Source organism: Cyprinus carpio, chromosome A7 (genome assembly GCF_018340385.1).
Source record: "Cyprinus carpio isolate SPL01 chromosome A7, ASM1834038v1, whole genome shotgun sequence".
In the NCBI taxonomy this organism is placed as follows: Eukaryota; Metazoa; Chordata; class Actinopteri; order Cypriniformes; family Cyprinidae; genus Cyprinus; species Cyprinus carpio.
The window spans coordinates 39,551,129-39,561,503 of NC_056578.1; the positions used below are offsets into that span (position 1 = coordinate 39,551,129).

Sequence of the window (10,375 nt, forward strand, 5' to 3'; positions counted from 1 at the left end):
GTATGTCTACAAATAAAAATTAAATTAAATTGAATGGTTTCAGTTTAACATTATTTTTATTTTATTTTATGGTTTTGGTTTACCATTAAACCATGTAAACAAATAAAATAAAATTGTATGGTTTTGGTTTAACTTTGCACAACAAAACAAACTAAACTAAACTAAACTAAACTAAACTAAACTAAACTAAACTAAACTAAACTAAAATACAAACCCGATTCCAAAAAAATTGGGACACTGTACAAATTGTGAGTAAAAAAGGAATGGAATAATTTGCAAATCTCATAAACTTATATTTTATTCATAACAGAATATAGATAACATATCAAATGTTGAAAGTGAGACATTTTGAAATGTCATGCCAAATATTGGCTCATTTTGGATTTCATGAGAGCTACACATTCCAAAAAAGTTGGGACAGGTAGCCATAAGAGGCCAGAAAAGTTAAATGAAAGTGAAAGTGACGTGACATAATGCAGAGTATTATGGTGCATACTCAGAATTCATGCTCTGCATTTAACCCATCCAAAGTGCACACACACAGCAGTGAACACAATCACACACCGTGAACACACACCCGGAGCAGTGGACAGCCATTTATGCTGCGGCACCCGGGGAGCAGTTGGGGGTTCAGTGCCTTGCTCAAGGACACCTCAGTCGTGGTATTGGTGGCCCGAGACTCGAACCCACAACCTTAGGGTTAGGAGTCAAACTCTCTAACCACTAGGCCACTACTTCCCCACAAATGTACATATAAGGAACAGCTGGAGGACCAATTTGCTACTTATTAGGTCAATTGGCAACATGATTGGGTATAAAAAGAGCCTCTCAGAGTGGCAGTGTCTCTCAGAAGTCAAGATGGGCAGAGGATCACCAATTCCCCCAATGCTGCGGCGAAAAATAGTGGAGCAAAGTTATCACCATCTACAGTGCATAATATCATCCAAAGATTCAGAGAATCTGGAACAATCTCTGTGCGTAAGGGTCAAGGCCGGAAAACCATACTGGATGCCCGTGATCTTCGGGCCCTTAGACGGCACTGCATCACATACAGGAATGCTACTGTAATGGAAATCACAACATGGGCTCAGGAATACTTCCAGAAAACATTGTCGGTGAACACAATCCACCGTGCCATTCGCCATTGTCGGCTTAAAACTCTATAGGTTTAAAAAAAGAAGCCATATCTAAACATGATCCAGAAGCGCAGGCGTTTTCTCTGGACCAAGGCTCATTTAAAATGGACTGTGGCAAGTGGAAAACTATTCTGTGGTCAGGACGAATCAAAATTTGAAGTTCTTTTTTGGAAAACTGGGACCCACGCCCATGTCACACCCGGACTAAAGAGGACAAGGACAACCCAAGTGTTTATCCAAGCGCTCAGTTCAGAAGCCTGCATCTCTGATGGTATGGGGGGTTGCATGAGTGTGTGTGGCATGTGGGCAGCTTACACATCTGGAAAGGCACCATCAATGCTGAAAGGTATATCCAAGTTCTAGAACACAACATATGCTCCCATCCAGACGTCGTCTGCTCTTTCAGGGAAGAACTTGCATTAAGTTTCCAACATGACATTCAATGCAGATGCGAGACCACATACTCCATCAATTACAACATCATGGCTGCGTAGAAGAAGGATCCGGGTACTGAAATGGGTAGCCTGCAGTCCAGATCTTTCACCCATAGAAAACATTTGTCGCATCATAAAGAGGAAGATGTGACAAAGAAGACCTAAGACAGTTGAGCACTAGAAGCTATGTATTAGAAAAGAATGGGACAACATTCCTATTCCTAAACTTGAGCAACTTGTCTCCTCAGTCCCCAGACGTTTGCAGACTGTTATAAACAGAAGAGGGGATGCCACACTTTTTTGAGATGTGTTGATGCCATGAAATTTAAAATCAACTTATTTTTCCCTTAAAATGATACATTTTCTCAGTTTAAACATTTGATATGTCATCTATGTTGTATTCAGAATAAAATATTGAAATTTGAAACTTCCACATCATTGCATTCTGTTTTTGTTCACAATTTGTACAGTGTCCCAACTTTTTTGGAATGGGGTTTGTAAAACTGCATAGCGTGATACCAGTGGCTTCTATCTCTCACACTGTGGGACTTCATCTGATTTTAATCTTGTTTATTTATTATCAAAAATTCAACTGCTGGCCTTTGTATCTTCCCCTCCCCATCCAAATGAGGCCTCAAAGTCATTAAAATAGCAGGACGCACTGTAAATATGTGTTCATCCACCGATCTAGGAAGGGTGGCTGAGCCCCAAGGCTAGATGAGGCCATGGGAGTGATAAGGATAGGATCTGTTTAAGATGTTATCGTGGATGACTGCTGCTCTGTGCCACCACTTAAAGGACACAGGAAACACTTAACACACTTCCTGTTTGAGCACTACAGCCACCGTTCACACAGGAATTATATGCTCAAGATGTAGAATATGAAGTTTACAGCATGTAGCACAAACCAAACAAATGTAAATGCAATAATTTCCTAATTGAAATAATGTGTGTGTGGGTGGGGTGGGGGTATGGGGTAGAAGATGTTAGAAAATTAATATTAAATTTGTTGGCCACCAGATTTTTTTTCTTTTTTAAATTTCCTTTTTGAACACCACACACACTTCTGAACAACTGAACACCATATCATTAATTTTATTACTACATATGAGTAGTTTTGTCTAATTATCTGAGTTTTGGAACTTGGTTGTTTCTTGGTTTTGAAAATTGGTTATGTAACAAATAATCAGTGTAACATATTACTGGTTTTGGTTTTTAGTACTTTTTTTCCTCTCCTAAAAACAAAAAAGTTTGGACTTTGCATTGAGCAAATACAGGTCAGAGTCAAAATGGTCTATAGCAGACCATTGCCTTTATATCTTCATCAGAAGTATTTTGATAACCTTCATCAGGGTCTTGACCTAGTGACCTAGTGAGATCTCTATAAGGTCTCTGACACCCAGACATTTTAGGGCAGAAAAAATGGCAAAACAGTACAAATGCAGTGCTTGGACTCCTAAAAACATGATAGTATCAAGAATTTGCTGTGGACTAACCTGGGGCAATAGTCTCAGGGTTGAGTGTATTTGGTGCCTGGTCATCTCCAAGACAGCGTTCATTGTTTAAAATGTTTGTCGTTTTAGCACTTGGGCCAAGAGAAATGGCATCAATCTGAGAAAAGAGAAATGGAATGATCACTCCATGGAGAATTTGTGGTTATCTGGATTGTATATGAACCACACACATGTGTGACAGATGTGACAGACTCACACTGTGCTGTGTGTTGGCTTCATTCTGAATACTTTCAAAAGTGTATTTCTCTGAGCGCATCTGACGCATCTTGAACAGACGGGAGCCCCTGTTTGATGCTAAGGAAAGTTCCTCCAACATGATCTCCTTCGGTGCGCTAACTTTCCTCCCTAGATCCATCTCTGGTTCTGTGGAAAAGAGTAAAGAGTAAGGGGCCATTTACATGACGTTTTCAGCCAAAAACGGGAAACTTTTGATGCATTTTGCCTGTCCGTTTACTCGACAACAGCGTTTTGGGGACTGAAAACGCATATTTTTGAAAACGGGTTTCAAAGTGCAGGTTTTTGAAAATGCCACCGTTATCATTTCCATTTAAACACCCATGCACGTGCATAGTGCGTGCTCGTTATGTAGACATGCTTTTGTAATTTGGTTTCAAAGTGCAGGTTTTTGAAAATGCCAAAAGGCAAGCCCGAAACAAAACCTACACAACAATGGTGGAGTACATGGTACTGTTTTTGCTGCTCAAGAGTTTGCTAACGGCTTCTTCAGCAAAAGTGTGGATTTACTTCACCAAATATTACAACCAACAGTGGAGTACACATCATACCAACAGCATAATAATCATCACTTCCCTACAGGTACTGTTTACTAACAAGGTGACAGTGCCAACTACTGGCCTGGCATACATAATACAGCATTTTTGTCCGTTTTCACAGATATGTTTAAATGTGAATCGTTTTGAAAATGTTGTCGAGTATATGTGAAATTTTTCTGACTACATCATTGTCATGGAAACGTAGCCTAAGTTTAACACAATATTCTATAACTACATCATTTTGGTTTTTGATGTTAATGTTGAGTCCCTGTAATTGTATAATTTTATACCTTAAAATTTACGTTTGTTAAAATTACATATTTAATTAAAATTTGTTTTGGTTTAAATATATCTTAAAATGGCTTAAATGTAACTCTACTCCCATACCTCTTTTAGTATATGTGAAACCGCGAAAATGCCAATTATTGTTTTAATGTGGCTTTAATGTAATACCTCTTTTAGTATATGTGAAACCGCGAAAATGCCAATTAGTCCCCGTCTCCACACCTAATAAACATATGAGTAGTTTTTATCTCACAGTTCTAACTTTTTTTCTCGCTATTGCGTGATATAAATTCGCAATTCTAACTATTTTCTGAGAATTGCATGATATAAACTCACAATTGCAAGTCATAAAGTTTATGTAAAAATTTTGGGATGTAAACTCACAGTTGTGAGAAATAAAGTCAGAATCACAAGTCGCAATTGTAAGTTTGTCTCAGGAATTTCTGTTGTTTTTACTAATTCTGCATATTGTGAGCTTGTTTAATGGTAAACGTGACTTTGTAACTCACAACTGCCAGTTTCTGTCAAGCACTACTTACTTTATAACCTGTGACTGCAAGTTTATATAAGATTACTTATAAGGAATTGAGGGCAGAATTGGGTGAATTTAAAGATCACTTTAAGAATTTGTCACTCATCGTGATCTCACGTGGTTTCATTATAGTCTCTGTTGTAGTAAAGTGGAGCTCTACACTGTACTATTATTGGTATTATTGGGTGGAGGGATAGGTGATAGAGGACAGTCTCAGTATTAAGTATTGACAATTTTGGATTCTTTGTGTCTCAATATCTCTTTATTTTTATTGTAGGCATAGGCGTTGTAGGTATTTTTTTATCCTCTGATTCCTTGGCTCATTCTTTGTCTGATTTGTGATGTACTAAAATTTAATTTTACAAAAAATTTTGAATTTTGCGAGGTGTAGAAGCAATTTTTTTATCCTCTGATTCCTTGGCTCATGCTGGTTTCCATTTATGGCAAGCACAAAATATGCGCATCCGAGTTTATCTTCCAGACAATGCTGGCAATAAGTTATCAAAATAGTTCCAATAGACCAAACCTTTCTTGTAAAATACGTTTTTTTTTGTAAAACGGAATATTGAACGAAATAAGCAAAAAAAGTATCCAATGAGCGCTATAATATTTTGGCTATAATTTTAGTGAATTTTTGGTGATATTTTTTGTCATGTGTTGTACCTAGGCAGTGAATTGGTAGGTTATGAGTAGTTTAAGAACTGTTGGTCACCTATGAGGCTATATCTTTCCTTCTGCTTATAACTTCTGTCTAGTTTGACCAAAAATCATAAGATTGGTCTTGTTGATTTGAATGATACCTAATTTTCCTATGTTCCTATTTTCCCATTTTGAGTTTTGTAGCAAAATGAACAAATGTCTTTACTTATAACTTCTGTCTAGTTTTCCTGGAGAGCTACCATAGCATGTACTTTTCAGCTTCGCTTAATCAAACATCACCCATAAACGAGTTAACATCCCACATACTGAAAAAGAACCACTAAAAAAAAAAAAACCCAAAAAAACAAAAACAAAAAACGTGTCCGCAATAAAAAAACAACATAAAAAAAAAAAAAAAAAACAACAAAAACCAAAAAAAAATCTTACCACTCACCACGTCGGTAATTCAACAAAAGTCTTTGTGAAAAAAACCCCCCCCCCGAAAAAAAAAAAAAAAAAAAAAAAAAGAAAAAAACCCCAAAACAGCTTAAAAAAAAAAACCCCCACCCAATAGTGATAAAAAAAAACCCCTAAAAAACCCATCCTCCCACGCCCAAAGAAAAAAACCCCCCTCAACACCACCGATAAAAAAAAAAAAAAACCCAGCAAAAAAAACCCCCGACCAAAACAAAAAAAAAAAAAAAAACAAAAAAAAAAACAAAATTAAAAAAAAAAAGATTTTGCATTTTGCCAAAAAAAAACCCCCCCCATTAAAACCCCCCCCCCCAAAAAAAAAACCAAAAAAAAAAAAAAAAAAAAAAAAAAAAACATCACAACCCCCAACATATAAACTATCCCCGTACTATGACACTCGCTACGTCAAGCCCTTTGTAAAAAACAAAAAAAAAAAAAAACAAAAAAACAGGATACACCCCCCCAACCCTTCAAAAAAAACACAATACATAAAAAAGAAATAACCTCAAAAAAAAAAAGAAAAACCCCCCCACCAAACCCCCCCCACCCGCCAAAAACACAACGGCAAAGAACAAGTAACCTTAAAAACTCTCCCAAAACACAACTCCCCCAAAAGAAAAAACCCCCCCGAAAACAACGACCCAAAAAGGTCCGAAAACCAACCCCCAAAACCCCATCGTAATCATGGTGTTGTTGTTGCTGTTTCAGTCACAGGACAGTATATTCTGAGGCGTGTCTTTGATCTTCCCTGCCGGACTCTGACCTCCACAGTCATGGATTCTTCACTCATTCTCAATCCGAGGCTGTTTAGCGACTAAACACAAATTAACAGGCCATGCAACGTCGTCGCTACCAGTGCAAATCGCTTCGTGTGATCTTTGATGACGTCAGCTGACTTCTCAAAGTAGCCGAAGATTGCGACCAAAGTTGGTTGATCATGTAGTTTGCATTGCACAACATCAGAAAGATCAGGCCCTTCCTAACGGAGCATGCTGCACAACTTCTTGTCCGGGCCCTTGTCATTTCTGACTGGACTTCCATCATGTGCAACCTCTACAAATGATTCCGAACAATTCAAATTATTTGCATGTTTGTTTGGTTTTTTGGGCTGTATTTTGGGTTATATTTTGTTGTTAGTATTGCGTGCGTAATGCAGGTCACTCAACAGGCCTAATCAAGCAAGTGATGAAAATGTATCCTGCTGGTCATGTTCGGTTTACGCTGTTCATGCACCCTCTTGCAGTCAGAGACCCGCCAACCATACTCAGTTGTCCACTACGTCCCGCGAACTATGTATCCTGCTGGTATGTTCTTACAGCTGTCAAGCATGATCTTGGTGTTAGTAGATTTCTATTAATTTTTGTATTTTTAGATGTAGGTTTTTGTGGTTAATGTTATAAATGGTTTGGTCTCAGTAGTAACACAAATCTCACCAGTGTTTTAACGTGTTAATAGCTAAATATACAATAATTAGCCTAGCATGTTTGGGTTCAGGTTTATATTACAAGGTTTATATTAACTGGAGAGCTACTTAAAAGTAAGATGGTTAGTTCAAAGTAATTTTTTTTTGTTATTAGTTAAATTTAAAAATTTTTTTTAATAATGGATTTATTCTTTTTTTGATCTTATAGTATGAATTAATTTTTTTTTGTAAAGAAAAAAAATCCATCTTTGTCAAATAAATGCAGTTCTTTTTTACCTTATGTTCAAATAATAATAATAATAATAAAAAAAAAAAATACAAATATTGGTTTCCACAAATGTATTAAGCAGCACAACTGCAGTGAAATAAATTTGGAGTGGAAACAATTTTCACACAGAAATTGCTACTAAATTTCCCAATCATGAATCATGTTATAATGGAATGGCAAGTAACATCGAGTTAAATGTAAAATTTTGAAAACCTAAAATATTATTTTCATGTAAAATCTACTCATATAATCTTAGATTTTTTTTAACACAGTGTTTTCAACAGGGATAATAATCAGAAATGTTTCTTGAGCAGCAAATCAGCAAATTAGAATGATTTCTGAAGGATCATGTGACACTGAAGACTGGAGTAATGTTGCTGAAAATACAGCTTTGATCACAGAAATAAACTACCTTTTTAAATTAAAATGGGTTATTTTAAATTGTTAATAAATATCACAATATTATAGGATTATTTTTAATTTAAGACTTTTTTGTTTAAATTAATTTTGAGTGTTTTTGTTCATTTAAATATTTTTTCGAGGTTTGTTTTTTAGATAGCTTAAATAAATGTTTTTTTTTAAAGCAATCTTTTGATCTTGTTTGTGTGTGTTGTGTGTGTGGTGTGTGTGTGTGTGTGGTATGTAGGTATGTATATATATTAGGGTATATAACATTGTCCAATAATCGATATATTTACTTAAAATGAGTATCATTTATATATATATAACCACACACCAACATATTCTTGATATATATTTAAATATAGAATCATATATTATATACCTAGGCACCACACACACATATATATCTATATATATATATATATATTATATATATATAAATATATATATATATATATATATATTGAGGTTGGTGATGAATCATTGCTCATACCATCATTGGCATGGATCTCTCTACAAATAGCAGCCGCCTGCATTTTTCTCTCCTGTGTTGACATCAGAGTATGCTGAGACATGCTGTCTGTAGAAAACAAAGTTAGGGAATGTGAGTCTCCTACATTTTGGCCCTTAAAATCTCACACATTTTCAGACACTACACAACAGACCAAACACATAATCAAATACATAGTCCAGTGGACTATGTGATATTTTTTACACCTGCTGAAAGGCTGACACTAGCACATCCCTTTAAATAACCACGAGCAATTAAACATGATGTCCCAGGAAAGGCAGCGCTCCCGTGTAGTTCTGCGAGGGACTGGCAGATATAGACCCAACTGGACAGGACACTGCTGAAGGGTGTGATGTCACATCACACGAGTCTAGCAGGTGGAAAGGGGAAGGTGGTAATCTGTGTCTACATCCATTACTGTACTTTTACATGCTGTAACTGAAATCTCAAATGGAAAGCTTCAAAGAACACTACTAGTAGTTTTAATAATCTTTTGTTGTGCTTTTAAGAAGCACACTTATTTTAATGTGTTGACCGACATACTAAAGCACATGTAAAGTACTTGATTATAATTTTTACTGTAGAGTGTTATTCAGTGTTACATAAGTTAATACAGGTATATATATTTAGTTAATATATTTAAATGTACTAAATTGTAACTTAATCATTAAAAATGGGTTATTACAAATATATTTAAATACATGACATACAAGTTTCAATAGAAATGGCATTAAAATATATTTTAGTTTGCCATAAATGATTGTCAACACATTTAGCACTTTAACCATATTTCAAAAACAGTAGAAGTAATTATGAAATTACATATAAAGATGTACTTAATGAGTCAAAATTCACTCTAAAGTTCAGCTAATTGCATTTAATACACATATAATACATTTTCATTTGATTGTAATTAACATGCAGTTAAGTATCCAAAAACATTACATTCAGGTGGCACTTAAGATATTCTTTTAAAGTGTTTCCGAAATAAGTACAATTTTGTTTTCAAAGTATAATTAAGTGTACTTCTTTTTCAAAAGGATATTTTATAGACAAACAAATAAATAAATGTTACCAAAAATTGTTAGGTAGGGTATACTGCGTAAACTTCATCCTCAGTATTTAGTTTAATGCATTTTAGTTCATTCTCACAACATATTTCACAAATACACAAATGACATCAGTATGTGAATCCAACAGTGTGCAAATATCATATGCAGCTAATGCAGTTAGTGACAGCTGATGATGGCAGTCAGAAAGCTTGACAGAAGTTTTAACAAACTGAAAGCGTCCCTGCTGCATGAGCGGCTGAGGCAGGGCTCTTACTTGACAGCCGCTGTCAGGTTGTGTCGAGGAGATTTTCGGATCTGCTGGCTGGTTTTTCGGTCTTCTCTCTGAGCTATCTGGATCTGTGCTGGTTTTCTCTCTGAGCAGGACTGGGGGGCTCTGGCCAAACGGAGGGCTGTCAGAGCGACAGCCATGTGTTAGTATAGTTAGCTTTGATAATAGAATGAAGTTATGAATATAAATGGATATGTTGTGACTTTTGAGACAGCAGGTGTCTGCTCAGGTTATGACTTCACTGTGTTTGTACAGTTCATTCATTCTTAGGTTTCAATTCGGTCAACTAAGTGTTGGTTAACATGGACAATGGCCTAGTTTCTACTGTGAATGAGTGTAATATGAGTTGTAGTCATTTGTAATCTGCTAACCAAAACTGAGCCACTATATTTAGAAATATTACTTGATGAAGTTACCATGTGAAGTTAGATAGTTTTGTCCAGGGTTGTTAAAGGGGTCATCTGCTGCCCATGTCATTTGTAATCTGCTAACCAAAACTAAGGGTCTTAATGAAAAAGTCCGTAACATAGTTTTTCTTAAAATTTCTTAATGCTAAAAAGGTGTAAGAACACCCTTTTTTTAACCCTGTCAAAACACCTCTTTACTGCGATATCTCATAGCATTTCCCTTTCAAATTATTGTT

At 35.8% G+C, this 10,375-nt stretch overlaps 1 pseudogene; it reads right to left on the reverse strand.

The window, feature by feature from the left end:
* Positions 1-8,834, reverse strand: part of LOC109060133 — a 12,458-nt pseudogene extending 3,624 nt beyond the window's left edge.
* Between the last annotated feature and the right edge of the window lie 1,541 nt (positions 8,835-10,375).